The sequence below is a fragment of the Bombina bombina genome, chromosome 3 (assembly GCF_027579735.1).
Source record: "Bombina bombina isolate aBomBom1 chromosome 3, aBomBom1.pri, whole genome shotgun sequence".
Lineage (NCBI taxonomy): Eukaryota > Metazoa > Chordata > Amphibia > Anura > Bombinatoridae > Bombina > Bombina bombina.
The window spans coordinates 661,459,463-661,477,283 of NC_069501.1; positions in this window are offsets into that span (position 1 = coordinate 661,459,463).

The following is a 17,821-nucleotide window of genomic DNA, read 5'->3' on the forward strand; positions in this document are numbered from 1 at the left end:
CAAATTGGGCCCAAAGTGTCAATATTTTGTGTGGCCACCATTATTTTCCAGCAATGCCTTAACCCTCTTGGGCATGGAGTTCACCAGAGCTTCACATGTTGCCACTGGAGTCCTCTTCCACTCCTCCATGACAACATCACGGAGCTGGTGGATGTTAGAGACCTTGCCCTCCCCCACCTTCCGTTTGAGGATGCCGGGCAGATGCTCAAAAGGGTTTAGGTCTGGAGACGTGCTTGGCCAGTCCATCACCTTTACCCTAAGCTTCTTTAGCAAGGCAGTGGTCATCTTGGAGGTGTGTTTGGGTCGTTATCATGTTGTAATACTGCCCTGCGGCCCAGTCTCCGAAGGGAGGGGATCATGCTCTGCTTCAGTATGTCACAGTACATGTTGGCATTCATGGTTCCCTCAATGAACTGTAGCTCCCCAGTGCCGGCAGCACTCATGCAGGCCCAGACCATGACACTCCCACCACCATGCTTGACTGTAAGCAAGACACACTTGTCTTTGTACTCCTCACCTGGTTGCCGCCACACACGCTTGACACCATCTGAACCAAATAAGTTTGTCTTGGTCTTATCAGACCACAGGACATGGTTACAGTAATCCATGTCCTTAGTCTGCTTGTCTTCAGAAAACTGTTTACGGGCTTTCTTGTGCATCATCTTTAGAAGAAGCTTTCTTGTGCATTATCTTTAGAAGAGGCTTCCTTCTGGGACGACAGCCATGCAGACCAATTTGATGCAGTGTGCGGCATATGGTCTGAGCACTGACAGGCTGACCCCCCGCCCCTTCAACCTCTGCAGCAATGCTGGCAGCACTCATACGTCTATTTCCCAAAGACAACCTCTGGATATGACGCTAAGTATGTGCACTCAACTTCTTTCATGGTGAGGCCTGTTCTGAGTGGAACCTGTCCTGTGAAACCACTGTATAGTCTTGCCTATCGTGCTGCTGCTCAGTTTCAGGGTCTTGGCAATCTTCTTATAGCCTAGGCCATCTTTATGTAGAGCAGCAATTCTTTTTTTCAGATCCTCAGAGAATTCTTTGCCATGAGGTGCCATGTTGAACTTCCAGTGACCAGTATGAGAGAGTGTGAGATCGATAACACCAAATTTAACACACCTGCTCCCCATTCACACCTGAGACCTTATAACACTAACGAGTCACATGACACCCGGGAGAGAAAATGGCTAATTGGGCTCAATTTGGACATTTCAACTTAGGGTGTACTCACTTTTTTTGCCAACAGTTTAGAAATTAATGGCTGTCTGTTGAGTTATTTTGAGGGGACAGCGAATTTACACTGTTATACAGGCTGTACACTCACTAGTTTACATTGTAGCAAAGTGTCATTTCTTCAGTGTTGTCACATGAAAGGATATAATAAAATATTTACAAAAATGTCTGGGGTGTACTCACTTTTGTGAGATACTGTATGTATGAGTATGTTGTGTGTGTATAAATATGTGTGTGTGTAAATATGTGTGTATGAGTATGTATGTGAGTGTAAATATGTATGTGTGTATGAGTGTAAATATGTGTTTGTGTATGTATGTATATGGGTGTGTGTGTGTATAAATATGTATGTGTGTGTAAACAGTTAGAGATTCATATTTCATTATATACAGTATGTTCGAAGGTATCTTATGTGTTGTTACCATGCAATAGTTTACTGTTCTGAATTGTTAATTTATATTGTTATTGTTGAACCAGAATTATTTGTTAAGAATAAAAAAAGAATAAAATACAAAATATTCACTTAACATTTGGTAGTCATATCCCAAAAAATTCTAAGAAGTATTTTTTTTTTTGTATCTCATGGACGAAATATGAGAAATAACATATCTATCATACAATCACTCCATAAACACGTACCAAAATATACTGCATATTGAATTTGAGGAAATATACTAATAAAATAGTTTTTTAACATTTGTCAATAAAAAAAAATTGGACTTAATTTTAAAAATCTGGTTACCTTATTCTATATGCGAAGTATAGCACTTCTATAGTTCAGTTAAAAGACACAGAATGATTATAGTGACATCTACTGGCCATTTTAAAAAAATGAGACCAAACCTTGGTTTTCATTACAAAATATTTGAAATAAATGGATGCGATTTGGTGTAGTATAAACTAAAAAACCCTTTAAACTTACGTAAGAGAACCTATTCTAAACCAGCTGTGATGTGATTCAGTACATATCACATATTCTATGTGATATTTACTGTGAGCTGTGAGCTTATACTTGGATAATTAAACCAATAAATGAATAATATTTACAAACAAATTACAGTGTAAAAAATTCAACAGAAGAGAGGGAAATAATTTGTGTTTGTGTCTTTGATAAGATCTAGAGTATTCCTTCACAAAGCTAGGATAATTGGATATTTATTACAAGACAACAGACTTAAAGGGACCGTCTACACCCGAATTGTTATTGTTTAAAAATATAGATAACTCCTTTACTACCCATTCCCTAGTTTTGCACAACCAACATTGTTATATTAATATACTTTGTAACATTTAAACCTCTAAATTTCTGCCTGTTTCTAAGCCACTACAGACAGCCTCTTATCACATGCTTTTTATAAGCATATAGATACCATTGTGCTCTCTCCTGTGGAGTTGTGCATGACACTGCATTAACTGGTAAAAATGCAAGTCAATAGATAATAAATAAATAGCCATGTGATCAGGGGGCTGTCATTGGGAGGCTTAGATGCAAGGTAATCACAGATGTAAAAAGTATTTTAATATAACCATGTTGGTTATGGAATACTGGGGAATGGTTAATAAAGGGATTATCTCTTTTTAAACAATAAAAGTTTTGGAGTAGACTGTCCCTTTAAATTTTGCTACTTTAAAACAAAAATCACTTTACTGATTGGTAGGGATGGGAGAATGTCTTTATATTCTAATTCGAATGTTAGAACAAATGTAGAAATTATAGAAATTCGATATACAGAATCGAATGTTAATAAGAACAAATATTCTTAAAAATTCTGTAATCGAATGCGATTTACAGTTTTCAAATGTCACTTTCGATTTCGAATGTTCATAATTAGATCGAATGTTTACATTCAAAATTTCAAATGTTACATTTGATTTAACTAATACTATTCAGAAGTTCAATAGTTCATGTGGTAGGGAATTTAGTAAACGGATACATAATAAATACAAATATATCAATTCAAATTGTGAATATTGCATAATTCAAATATTACATTTAAAGAAAGGATTAGACATACTATTACATTAAACCAATATTAGAAGGTTGTACAAACATTCGAAATTCTATTCGAACGAGCAAATGTGTTAAAATTTGTTTCATTTTTCAAATGTTGCAAAGCATTCGCCCATCCCTACTGGTTTCAAATAAAACTGACAAAAAATGGAATAAGACCAAACTGTTGGATTTGAAACAATATGAAGAGGCGAAGACTTTAAAAATACTTTTGAAGTTGATGCTACTCTGATTGAATGAACAGAAAAATTATGCTGAATTCCAGCCACAGATAGAATACATTTTTCCCATCAAACAGTTGAAGATGAGGAAATGGGTTTGTGAGGAGAAAGAGAATAATAATTTAGAGGGGGCAGAGGATTTAAAGGGCATGTTTCTAGATTAATTTTCTTTTAAACAATTAGAAATGCACAAAATATGTTGTTGAGGAAAGAAAAGCTAGAAATAGTTTGAGAAAGACATTTAATTCTATGAAATGATACATCAACAGGGGAAAAACAGTCATTTCATGATTCAGATAGAGCATATCATTTGAAACAACTTTCCAATTTATCCCTATTAAGTTCACTGAGTTCTCTTGGTGTCCTTTGTTGAAAAGCATACCAAGGTAGGCTCATGAGCAGGGAGCTAAATCAATAAAATGATTGGTGGCTGCATATATATGGCTCTTGCCACTCATTTCCTATGTGTACAGCTAGCTCCCAGCAGTGCATTGCTGCTCCTTCAATAAAGGATACCAAGAGAACTAAAGGGACATTCCGGCCAAAATGTAATTACACATAGGTTAATTACGTCTCTGAATAGAAACATATTTGCTATACATGTATTGGTGTATGTATATGTGTTATCACTGTTTTATTGCTAACATTTTTCTCTGCACGTGCATGTGAAGCCTAGCTAGATATTCTCAGTGCTGCAAATGTTTAAACACTGCAGCTGCTCAGAGCATCAGTGGGGCTTGTTTCATGTCAGCAATTAACAAATTGTGTCATTACCATGGGTCATTGAGAAAGTTACGTTCTAACGAAATGCGCTTGACCCTACTATTGTCATGCTTTTACCTTTGGAATAAAGGATTTTTGCTTTTATTCAAACACACTGCTGTGTATTTTCATCTTTTGGAATATGAGGAATATTGTCTTTGTTGGAATAAGTATGCAGCTTTTCCAAATACCAGGCCTTTAGTATCTGCAGATACCTCAGAAGAAGCAAAATCTCCCAACTTGAAATGAATCCTTTTAATTATGACTACATCTTTTAGTGGCCAGATAACAATTAGCACTGGCCAAGAGTCATACAGAATCAATTCCCTTATTATAAAAGGGTCTAAGGAATGTCATTAGAAATTAACCCCTTCTTATATTTTTCTAGATGTCACCTGTCTCTCTTTTGCCCTTCAATCAGGGATATCACCAGTGGGTTGGGAAGACCATTCCATGGTTCACTGTCTTATTGAGTGGCCTTCAGCACCAATAACTACCTACTCTTGGAAGCTAGACAATTATCTTTTAGATCACCCTTTATACGCAGGAAAGCATTACAGGAATATTTTTTAAATATCGTGTGTGCAGTCTCAGATTTTAGATTAATTTGGGAGGCGCATAAAGGGACACTAAGGGGAGAAATTATTAGTATTAAAACACATCACTTAAAACAAAAGCAGATGGCTCTTCAGTTGGCCCTTGGCTCTCTTGTTGACATAGAAAACCGTCTCATTAAACACCCTATAGATGAGCTACTTAAAAAAAAGCTGAAGGATCAGAAGAACACTGTGAACAGTCTTTTGGATAAAGACTGCAAATATTTGGCATTAAGTTTACGTCAGTAGTAATATAAAGAAGACAATAAATGTAATAGAATTTTTGCACGTAAACTTAGGCAAGAGATCAGTCGATCATATATTATGTCTATCAGAAAACAAGATAATTCTATAGCCTACTCTACAAAAGATATAACTGAAGCATTTCGTTTTTACTATGAATCTTTATATAACTTGCATAAATATTCATGTAAACAAGAATCGGCAAAAGATGTTGTTAAGAGTAATTTAATTGATTCCTTTCTACATAACATTGAGATTCCTAGGATTTCAGAAGAGCAAAGGGCAACAATTAATAGACATGTATATATGCATGCATATATCTGATATAACCCCAAGAGTAAACTTAAAAACTAGGATGAAAAACATATGCAACCACAATGATAAAACTTACTATATTGAAATCAGCATAAGAAATTAATGTTGTCAAAAGAGGGCATCTAGATATAGTTAGACATCAATTAGGAAGGCTGCTAGATCTATCTCTCTATTCATCCCCCTCGGCTCTAGAGTCCCTAAAGTCCTAATCCAATATGTCTCCCTGCGTCGTAGTACAGTAAGTCTGTTGCCCCCTCTTACATCTAAGTTAACTCTTTCAATCGCTTTGACTCTGAGACTGCTAGGGTCTTTATTATGGCACTCAGCAAAATGGGCTGAAACTCCATGGTTAAGAGCACCTTTCTCAATATTAACAATATGTTCTTTAAACCTGGTCTTGAAACTTCTTTTGGTTCTTCCAATATATAGATTCTCGCATGAGCAAGATAAATGGTACACCACATGAGTGCTTTTACAATTAATGGACTCCTTGATCATATTCCACTCCATCTCTCAATGAGGTGAAGCTTGTGGATCTGGAATCGAAATGTGCACAACTCAGGCATCCCTTTCTACCACACTTAAAGAAACCTTTTGTTCTTTTATGTAACCAGTTGTCCTGTTTATTGGTGTCCCTGAGTTTGCTGGGGGCCAAAGTATTTTTTCAGATTATTATTTTTCTTGAATATCCCTCTCAGTTAATACATTCTTTAGAATGGGATCTTGTAAAAGTACAGGCCAATGTTTTCTGAAAGTTCTTTCTATCTGTCTGGAGGCTCTATTAAATTTAGTGATAAAAAGTGGTTGGTTTATTTTACCTTTGTTTTTAGCGGGTTTAGTTTCCAAAAGTTTGTCTCTCTCTTTTTTAGCTCTAATATAAGCATTTTGTATCAGGGATGGATCACACCCTTTGCTAAGGAACTGTTTTTTTAGAACCTGTGACTCTCTCATATAAGTTTCCACATCCGTACAATTCAATCTCACTCTCTGGAATTTTCCGAATGGGATATTACGAATCCATTTATGGTGATGACTGCTTTTTGCATGTAGATATGCATTAGTATCAGTCTCCTTTCTTTAGAAACTTGTTGTTATGATGTTATTTTCATGTGATAGAGTCAAATCCAGAAAGGTGATAGTGTCCGCATTGTGTGATTTGGTAAAGGTAAGATTTAGTAAATTACGGTTCACATACGACACTAAATGTTCGATATCTGCTTCAGGTCCCCGCAAATAATCAAAATGTGGTCTATGTAGCGACACTACTTGATGATATTGGAAGTGAAGGAATTTTCTATAAAAACATTAATCTCCTCCCACCATCCCATACACAAGTTCGTGAAGTTTGGAGTGAACTTAGTCCCCATAGCAGTACCAGTAGTCTGGAGAAAAACACTAAAAAACCTAAACTATCCATTGCCCTGAAAAGTGCATGTGTATGGGCATTGCCCTTAAATGGGCATTCAGCTATTTTGCTGCCCATCCGTAATCTAAATAAAAAAAAAATAAAAAAAAGATTTTAAAAAAAGATTTAAGCTAAAATTGCAGAAAATAAAAAAATCTAATATTACAGAAAATAAAAAAACAAAATTACCAAAGTTTAAAAAATTAAACCTAATCCCTATGAAAATAAAAATGACCCCCAAAATAAAAACAACCCTAATCTAATGCTAAACTACCAATAGCCCTTAAAAGGGCCTCTTGTAGGGCATTGACCTAAGTTTAACAGCTCTTTTAAGAATTAAAAATACTAAGACCCCCTAACAGTAAAACCCCCCACCCACCAAACCCCCCAAAATAAAAATCCTAACACTAAACTATCCATTGCCCTAAAAAGGGCATTTGTATGGGCATTCAGCTCTTTTGCTGCCCATCCCTAATATAAAAAAAAAAAACTAACACTAAAGCCCTAAATAGATACTTATGGGTCCTGAAGTCCGGTGGAGAAGGTCCTCTTCCATGTGGTGAAGTCTTCTTCCAAGCGGCTGACATCTTCCAAGCGGGGATCTCTTCTTTCTTCATCCAGGACAGTGGAACTGAAGACCGGCAACCGCGGAGCCATGGAGCGTGGAAGATCCTCTTCTTCTGATCGCCGCTGTACACTGAATAGTGAATTCAAGGTACGCAATTAAAGATGGTGTCCCTTGAATTCCTTTTGGCTGATTTGATTCTTCAAATTCAAATCAACCAATATGATGAGAGCTACTGAAATCCTATTGGCTGTTTAAATAATTCTGTCGGCTACCTCGCACTGCCAACATTCCATTGAAGATGCGTGCGCAACTGCCGACGGCGACGGACATTACAAATGCAATTTTAGTATAGATATATCAATCGATAGTAACTACTTGGGAGGAGTATTTGAACTCTAGACTTCAAATTTCATAGTCCTAGTTTACTTAAGGAGGTACACCAGCGGAAGCCAACTTAGTAACATAGGCAAGAAGTTGATTGTAGACAAAATGTTAGTATGAGGTGATTGGAAGGAATAAGTTTTCTTATGATATTCTGCGGAACTTTGACACACACTGTACTATAATTTTTATTTTATTTTTTCGGTTTCTTTGTTTTGTTTTTCTTGAATGTGTTTATATGTTTATTATGCTTAGAATAATGTGGGTGCATGCATGTAGCTTTATAATTATGAAATGTTTTGTATGTTAATAAAAATTAAAAATTAAAAAAAAAAAAAGAAATCAACCCCTTCTGAAAGTTAAACAATTTTAAACACAGGACAAGTTAAGTCAAGAAATTTATACTTACAGGCCTTTAAAGGGACGGTCTACACCAGAATTTGTATTGTTTAAAAAGATAGATAATCCCTTTATTACCCATTCCCTAGTTTTGCATAACCAACACAGTTATATAAATACACTTTTTACCTCTGTGATTACCTTGTATCTAAGCCTCTGCAAACTGCCCTCTTATTTCAGTTCTTTTGACAGACATCCATTTTAGCCAATCAGAGCTAGCTTCCTGGAACTCCACATGCGTGAGCAAAGTGTTATCTATATGACACATTGGACTAACACCCTCTAGTGGTGAAAAACAGTCAAAATGCCCTGAGAGAAGAGCCGGCCTTCAAGGGCTTAGAAATTAGCATATGAACCTCCTAGGTTTAGCTTTCAACTAAGAATACCAAGAAAACAAAATTGGTGATAAAAGTAAATTGGAAAATTGTTTAAATTACATTCTCTATCTGAATCATGAAAGTTTATTTTGGACTAGACTGTCCCTTTAAGAGTATGTCAGATACTCTCTTAACACTGGTGCCTAGGGGTCATAGAAATTTTGATCAATTCTATATTAGGAGTAGAATTGTTGGGAACGGTCTGGAGAGGATATTCTTCTCTTAATTTGATGCAGGCTTCTTTAGATAAAGGGAATCTGGCATAAAAATTAACCACCTGTATAGCTTTTGGAAGCAGATCTCTTGCTATGGCTTCTGGAAAGATCTGTTATTGAAGTACCAACATCTGACTTGCAATTCCCGTGTACTCAGGGCCATCTTTAATATTGACTTGACCCTGGGCAAAAATTTTCTTGCCCCCCCCCCCATGCAATTTCGCTTGCCACCCCAACATCCCAAAAAACAACTAAATCAATTTTTTTTTTAAATTATTAGCCCAGCAGTGGATCATCCACTGCTGGGCTAATCATTTTTAAAAAATGAAATAAATTGCAAAATGTGAAACTGGACCTAAGCAATACTAATAAGTAAATAAATATATACATTCCTCCACTGTGGATTAATTTAATATTCTTTTGAATGCAAATCTGGTGTGAGGTTAGCTGGTTAAAAAGATTTAGGGCAGCCAATAGGAGCAAAGCAAGGTAAAGACTGAGGAGGAAGCATAGAGGTGCAGACAAATATAAGTTTAGTGACTGGAACAGCAGAACTACTATGGGAAGCTGTAAAATCTGAGACAGAGAGAAAACAAAAACTATAAAAATAAACCTTACATTAATGTGTGAACTATCAGCATGACACTATACATCAGCCACAGCAGTACATGTCACTTCTTTGCTAGGAACAAGTTCCCTCTCACCCTGCACTAGACAATGCTGCATGGGGAGGGGTGTGTGTGCACTCACTTATTCTTCCCACTGACACCTTTCTACAATGCACTGTTCCCCTAACAAACTTCAGTTAGTTGATCTTAGAGCCACAGCAGAAAGAGCAGGGCTAAAGGGGCCAGCAGACTGGACGCTGTCTGTCCAAGGCTGCATGGATACAGTGTGAGATGAGTCACACAGCCTCAAGACTGAAGAGATGCTCAAATCCTCACGTCCTTGCCGCTCCAGCTTTCTGCTGCATGCGCCTACAGTCATCCCTACCCAGAAAAAATCCCCACCACCAGAGCAGTGACCTGGTAACAGTGGTAACCCCAGTAGGACCTTTTCTGATGCAGTGGGAATGGCTGGATGCTGAGTTAGGGCTTTGCATTCAGTGCTGCACAGTGCACATCTAAAACAGCACATGGCAATAGCTTGGCATGTCACATGACACCGGCACCTTCTGGCACAGTTTTAAAAAAAAAAATATAAACAGAGTACTTTTGACTGTGACAGTATTAGGACTGAATGTGCGTGTTCCCCATGTCACATGGTATGAACTATATTTTTTTTAGGACTCTTGGGCCCCTAAACAGAAACTGGGCCCTGGGCAGCTGCCCCTTTTGCCCTGTGTTAAAGACGGCCCTGCGTGTACTGCAGGTTGACAGTAGTATTGTCTGACATTACGATTATGTAATACTTTTTTAAAAAAATTGTTTTTGGGGTTGTTCTACTTAAAATAAATTGTATACTAGAATGGACTGAGTTTTCAGTCAAGGAGCATATCTTCTTTTGACCGTATGGAGCTTGATGCCCTGTGTTTCTGGCGAGCCTTCAAGCTTGCCAGAAACACCAATTATGAAGCAGCGGTCTAAAGACCGCTGCTCCATAACCTGTCTGCTGGTGCAATGCTGAATGCGGAGAGCGTATTGCATTCAGCGAGGTCTGTCAGACATGATCCGCTGATCGGATCATCTCGGACAGGCCGTTCATAAAGAGGCCCCAAAGGCTGGGGAATATATGTTTAAGACATAATGAATTCAACAAATCAAATAAAGAGAAAAAAAACTTACATAGAAAATCTCCATTAATTGAAAAGGTGAAATATAAATGAATTGTAAATGGGGAAAAGTTGGGAAAATAATAAAAAAATTACCAGAAAAGGAACTAATAAAACACGTTAACTGTATTCAAATGCAAATTTAAATACAATGGAAAAATAAATATATATGAATAAAATCAATAAATGAAAATGTGACCTGTATACATCAAAATAGTGGTAGTAAGACAATGGAGACACCATGTGGTAAACAAAACATTGCAGGCTAAGGAAACTAAAACAAAGAGATATAGGCCTAAATTACAAGTGGAGCACGACTGTTACCGCTAACAGCTCAGACATAACTGTGAGGTTGTGATATCTGAACCTATAAGTCGGTTGTGAACATTTTTTCTTTTACAATATGAGAAATGTTTAAAAGCCACTATAGTCAACGGGAAAAGTTGCGGCCATTTTTTATGCAACATATTAATATCCTGTACTGTTAATCTTGTTTCTAAAACCATACCTTGCCAAATTAAAAAAAAAAAAAAAACCACATTGTATACAATAAACACGGTTAGAAGAAATGTATAATGAACAATTAAACAGTATAATACATATCAAAAAACCATAATACATATATGTACTTTATACTGATAATTTCCCAGCAAAATTGTATGAATAATGCATTTATATATAAAAAGAAAGATAGACGATATCTAGTGGGGATATGCCTGAGAGTTATCTGATAGTACCGTCACTCGTCACAACACAGAGAAAGTAAAAAACCTGTCATCACATTTTGCCACCGTTCTGCAAAGGAGACTGGGGCCTTAGCCCCTCCCACCCCTATAAAGGACCTTATGTTGTATTCAGTTTTGTGTTGGCTCAGGGGACCGGGAAGCTTGTCCCTCCTACCCCTGTAAATGAGCCCAATATACAAAGTCTATAATCAACGTGTACCGTGTGCAGTAGTATCCACTCCGTGAGCAGTGACACTTTGACTCACCCTCTGGTCTATGATTGTGGTCAGCACGACCAAAACCATTTCTCTCATGGCTTATATCCTCCTTGGAATCTGCTCTTGTCATAGTTTATGCCTGTTTTAAAATTTGGAAATAAAACATTTTTTATCTTAATACAAGGCTGGATTGCAGTGTATTTTTTTTGTTCTCTATAATGCATTTACATGTTTTGCTATTCTTTTGGAATTGAAAAGGGTAATTTCACACATGTAAATTGCTATTGTCATTTCACATATCAGTGCAAAAACCTGTATTGTAAAGCATATCCCTGCTTAATGGCCATTGCATTAGTAATTTGCATTTGTATAACATGAAACTGGTAGGCTTCACAATGAGAATCAATCACCTAGATTACGAGTTTTGCGTTAGAGGCTGTGCAGTGCTAACGGGCAGTTTATGCTCACTGCTCACTTACAGACAGCGCTAATATTACTGGTTTTTACAAACCAGACAAGAAGTGAGCATTGAGCAAAATTTTGCTCATTACAGCACTCCAATACCAGCGCTGCTTACAATATTGGTGAGCTGGTGTAACGTGCTTATGCACGATTTCCCCATAGGAATCAATGGGGAGAGCCAGCTGAGAAAAAGTCTAACACCTGCAAAAAAGCAGCGTAAAACTCCTTAACGCAGCCCCATTGATTCCTATGGGGAAATACATTTTATGTTTACACCTAACACCCTAACATGAACCCCGAGTCTAAACACCCCTAATCTTACACTTATTAACACTTATTAATCTGCCGCCCCCAACATCGCAGACACCTACATTATAATTATTAACCCCTAATCTGCCGCTCCGGACACCGCCGCCACCTTCATTATACTTATGAACCCCTAATCTGCTGCCCCCAACATCGCCGACACCTACATTATATGTATTAACCCCTAATCTGCCGCCCCCAATGTCGCCGCAACCTACCTACACTTTTTAACCCCTAATCTGCTGCCCCCAATGTCGCCGCCACTATAATAAACATATTAACCCCTAAACCGCCGCACTCCCACCTAGCAAACATTAGTTAAATATTATTAACCCCTAATCTGCTGGCCCTAACATTGCCGACACCTACCTACATTTATTAACCCCTAATCTGCCACCCCCAACGTCGCCGCCACTATATTAAAGTTATTAACCCCTAAACCTAAGTCTAATCCTAAACCTAACACCCCCTAACTTAAATATAATTAAAAGAAATCGAAATAAAAATTACTATTATTAACTAAATTATTCCTATTTAAAACTAAATACTTACCTATAAAATAAACCCTAAGATAGCTACAATATAACTAATAGTTACATTGTATCTAGCTTAGGGTTTATTTACTAGTTTGTATTTATTTTAACTAGGTTATTAACTATTTGATAACTACCTAGATAAAATAAATACAAAAGTACCTGTAAAATAAAACCTAACCTAAGCTACAATTACACCTAACACTACACTATAATTAAATTATTTCCATAAATTAAATACAATTAAATACAATTAAATTAAATTATCTATAGTACAAAAAAAACAAACACTAAATTACAGAAAATAATAAACAAATTACAAGATTTTTATTCCAAATTCTGTTTATTAAGAATATTTTCACTTTACAGACAAGACCAACAAAGGGAAGAACAAAACAACTTTACATAGTGACCGCCTTGGTCATAGAATACAAGTTATGATCAATCAAAGTAATTGCGGGTATAAACTTACATCTGTGAATTTCCAGATAAATAACTACAAAAGATAAAAGAAAAGGGAAAACAACAAGGACAAGACAAAAAAAAAGGAAACAAAAATACAATCTTCCACTAGCAATAAAATGAAATAGCCTTTGTGTGTTCCACAGGTGCATTGAGCCATCTCGTCTGATAGATTAACCACAAATTACAAGATTTTTAAACTAATTACACCTAATTTAATCCCCCTAACAAAATAAAAAAGCCCCCCCAAAATAAAAAAATCCCTACCCTACACTAATCAGCTCTTTTACCTGTAAAAAAAAATTACAAATCCCCCCCAACATTAAAACCCACCACCCACACAACCAACTCTACTCTAAAACCCACCCAATACCCCCTTAAAAAAACCTAACACTAACCCCTTGAAGATCACCTTACCGGGAGAAGTCTTCATCCAACAGGACCGAAGTCCTCAACGAAGCCGGGAGAAGTCTTCATCCAAGCCGGGCGAAGTGGTCCTCCAGACGGGCAGAAGTCTTCATCCAGACGACATCTTCTATCTTCATCCATCCGGCACGGAGCGGGCCCATCTTCAAGACATCCGACGGGGAGCATCCTCTTCATACGACAGCTCTTCTGGAATGAAGGTTCCTTTAAATGACGTCATCCAAGATGACGTCCCTTCAATTCCGATTGGCTGATAGAATTCTATCAGCCAATCAGAATTAAGGTAGAAAAAATCCTATTGGCTGATGCAATCAGCCAAAAGGATTGAGCTGGCATTCTATTGGCTGTTCCAATCAGCCAATAGAATGCAAGCTCAATCCTATTGGCTGATTGCATTTGAGCCAACTAAGGCCTAGTTTTCATTGAGGTGGTAAAGTTTGGAAACTGGCGGTAACATAAAAATTCTCCATAGACTTTATCTGAGATAAATGTTTTTATCAACAGTTTCCAACATTTACCACCTGAGTGGAAACTAGGCCTAAGATTTCAGGTCATCGATCCTTGGCTAAAACCAAGGTGGGCTGGAGATAGGGAATGGTAGCTTAGGAAGAAAGAAACTTTGTATATCATAACTGCCATTATTCTTAAAATTAGTTTAAGCTTTTAAAATTATGCCTGTGTGCATTTACCTGTTGGCAACAAACCTTGTAGCTCAGCAGGCAGTAGTGAATGTGTACAGGTGCACTTCTTTCAAGGGGGCCTGGCTGTGCATGTGTGTGCCCAACCCAGCTATTTTTGGGTTGAGACAGCAACCCCATTGTGAGGCACTGACAGTAAGTAGTGGCTGCCTTTAAAGTTTTAGGTAAAAAAAATGGTGTTAAGAACACATTAGTGCAGCTTTAGGGGTTTAATGGAGAGTTTTATGCCTCTAGGACTGGGGGGCCCATTTATCAAAGGGCTTGCGGACCTGATCCGACACTGCGGATCAGGTCCGCAAGACCTCGCTAAATGCGGAGAGCAATACGCTCTCCGCATTTAACATTGCACCAGCAGCTCACAAGAGCTGCTGGTGCAACGCCGCCCCCTGCTGACTCACGGCCAATCGGCCGCCAGCAGGGAGCTGTCAATCAACCCGATCGTATTCGATCGGGTTGATTTCCGGCGATTCCTGTCCGCCTGCTCAGAGCAGGCGGACAGGGTTATGAAGCAGCGGTCTTTAGACCGCTGCTTCATAACTTGTGTTTCTGGCGAGTCTGAAGACTCGCCAGAAACACGGCCCTTCAAGCTCCGTACGGAGCTTGATAAATGGGCCTGTGTGAGTGTTCTGGGACTCACTAGATATACAGTATGTCCCTTTCATAAAGGATTTCTTCTAAAGAAAGAAATTCTGTGAACACCAAATCCATGGGAGTGAGCAGACACTTCTGTTGAAGGATGGGCGCAGTATCATGTTTGATGGGCTCAAATCTAGAAATTGTTAAAGGACCAGTAAACACAGTAGATTTACGAAATCAACAAATGCATGATAAAAAGACAATGCAATAGTACTTAGTCTGAACTTCAAATGAGTAGTAGAATTTTTTCTGACAAATTTCAAAGTTATGTCTATTTCCACTCCTCCTGTATGATGTGACAACCATCAGCCAATCACAAATGCATATATGTATATTCTGTGAATTCTTGCACATGCTCAATAGAGCTGGTGACTCAAAAAGTGTAATTATAAAAAGACTTTGCACGTTTTGTTAACCCCTTAGCAACCGAGGACGTGTCAGGCACGTCCTACAAAAAGTGTCAGTTAAGGACCAAGGACGTGCCTGACACGTCCTCGGGTAATCTGAATGCTGGAGTCGATCGAGAATGCTTACAGCCGCTCAAACAGTATTGCAGCGATGCCTCAATGTTGAGGCATCCTGCAATACTGTTCCTGACTGCAGGGCTCCGTTTTGATTGCTACCACGGAGGGATCACTTCCGGTTTCGCTCCACATGGAGCCCAGCAGTCACGCAGAGCATCGGAAGCCATCGGGCAGGCTTCTGATGCTCTGACAGTGTGCTGACTGTCTTGGTGGGTTGAGGCACTCAGTAAAATATAATAAGTAAAAACATGTGGCTTCAAAGATGGCGCTGCCCAGTGCATCATGGGGCTTCTGGGGGTGTCCCTAGCCTGCCTTACCATAGGGGCAGGCTAGGGTCATCCACTCTGAGCTTGCCTCTATAATAAAAATTTTAATAATAAAATATCCCATTTGTCTGATCATGTCACGTGGACTCTGACCAGTGTGGATCTCCCTCCCTCTCCTCACTTGCGTTTTTGTGAGAGAGAGAGATCTGTGTTTAGAAGAGAGAGATTTAGCTAATATATTTGTTAAAAATTGTGAGACCCAAATATTCTTTTCAGAGCCATTAACCCCTAGCTTGCCAGTGATCACTATAAATCACTGGCACTAGCACAACAGCACTTTTTTGCTCTCTGTACTTTTTTTTAGGGGTTCATTTTTTTAGTATTTTTTTCTGAGACCCAAAGGCTCTTTTCAGGGCCATTTAGCTAGTTTTAATTATTTTTTTGTAAAAAATTATGAGACCCAAAGGCCCTTTTCAGAGCTATTAACCCCTAGCTTGTCAGTGATCACTATAAATCACTGGCTCTTGCACAACAGCACTTTTTTGCTATGTGCAACTTTTATTTATAGCCAACAATGAGTACCAACATACATTATACATGTCTTCACACCACACAGGGTTGAAAAAAGGAGAAGTAAATAGACAATGTACAGTTTGGAGTATTTAAGCTTACAATAGTAACTGTTTTCAAATATCAGTCTTGGAAGATTTCAAACGTCAATATGACTTTTCCAGATAACTTGGGTATCCACATTGTTGGGATTTTTATTTTGAAGTAATCCTACTAAACTAAACTACCTAAACAAACAAAAAAATTAAAAAATAAAATATATAAAAAAAGTGGTTGCACTTGGATATATACTACTATCTATTTTGCAGGTGGATGAGTACTTGTTGAAAATGATGGAATCATATATATCTGAACTGTTGAGCAGAGCTCAGTTATGAGGTTAATAACTACATTAATAAATGACTTAGTCTAGCCTAGATGGAGACATAGGGGGATATTTTTCAAAACCTCAACTATGATGCATTCGCCGGCACCAATACGCTCGCCTAACATCGCGGCCCCGGACCTGAATATGTTCTCCATATTTATAAAATAATAGCTAGCAAAAAGCTGCACACCAAGTACGGGGCGATAAGCATCAGGCTGTTGTTAACTGGCAGTCATCGATCTCGCTGCTATTCGGCTTTTTCCCAACTTTAATTATACCCTCTCACTAAACGCCGCCACTAAACTAAAATGTTTAACCCCAATCCCGCCGCTCCCGGACCCAGCCGCCACTAAATAAAGTTATTAATCCCGTATCCCGCCACTCCAGGACCCCTGCCGCCACTAAATAAATGTAATAACCCCTATTCTGCCGCTCCCGGACCCCGCCTCCACCTAAATATAGTTATTAACCCCTATCCCGCTGCTCTCGGACCCCGCCGCCACCTAAATAAACGTATTAACCCCTAAACCTCTGGCCTCCCACATCACTACCATTAACTAAACCTATAAACCCCTAAACCACCAGCCCCTCACATTGCCATAAACTAAATTAAGCTATTAACCCCAAAACCTAACAACCCACTAACTTTACATTAAAATTACAACATTCCTCTTATAATAAATTAAAACTTACCTTTCAAATTAAAATAAACTATATTAAACTATTAATTAACCTACCCTAACTATTATACTAAAATGACATTAAACTAGCAATTAAATTAACTATATTACATATTAAAAAACCCTAACCCTACTCAAATTATTTAAATCTACTATTAAAAATTACTAAATTACTAAGTTAAAATAAAAAAAAACACAGTATAAAAAATAAAAATGAATTACATCTAATCTAATAGCCCTATCAAAATAAAAAAGCCCCCTCTAAATAACCAAACCCCTAGCCTACAATAAACTACCAATGGCCCTTAAAAGGGCCTTTTGCAGGGCATTGCCACAAAGAAATCAGCTCTTTCACCTGGAAAAAAAATACAAACACCCCCCAACAGTAAAACCCACCACCCACCCAACCAACCCCCCAACCAACCCCCCAAATAAAAAGCCTATCTAA